The following is a 284-nucleotide window of genomic DNA, read 5'->3' as shown; positions in this document are numbered from 1 at the left end:
AAGTCTGGCTCCAGCTGTGCCACTTCATGCTGCCTCCTGCCCCTTCTTGTGTTCTGGTCAGTTTTCTTGAGCTGTACATGGGTCTCCTGTTGAGCCTGTATATATTGTTCTGGGCCCTGGCCTGGGGCCCTCTGTTCTCTGTGTCCATGTGGAGAGTGAGCCACTCACCAGTCTCGTTGTAGTGATGCCAGGGCGGTAGGATATCCCTGTGTCTCTGGAAACCATTCATTTCAAATAAAGATGCGAAAAACTTTTGGCAGCCCCTGCTTTACCCCCCCCTCACC

Source organism: Antrostomus carolinensis, unplaced genomic scaffold (assembly GCF_000700745.2).
Source record: "Antrostomus carolinensis isolate BGI_N321 unplaced genomic scaffold, ASM70074v2 scaffold20466, whole genome shotgun sequence".
In the NCBI taxonomy this organism is placed as follows: Eukaryota; Metazoa; Chordata; class Aves; order Caprimulgiformes; family Caprimulgidae; genus Antrostomus; species Antrostomus carolinensis.
The sequence above is the reverse complement of the archived record's forward strand: the minus strand, read 5'-3'. Positions refer to the sequence as shown.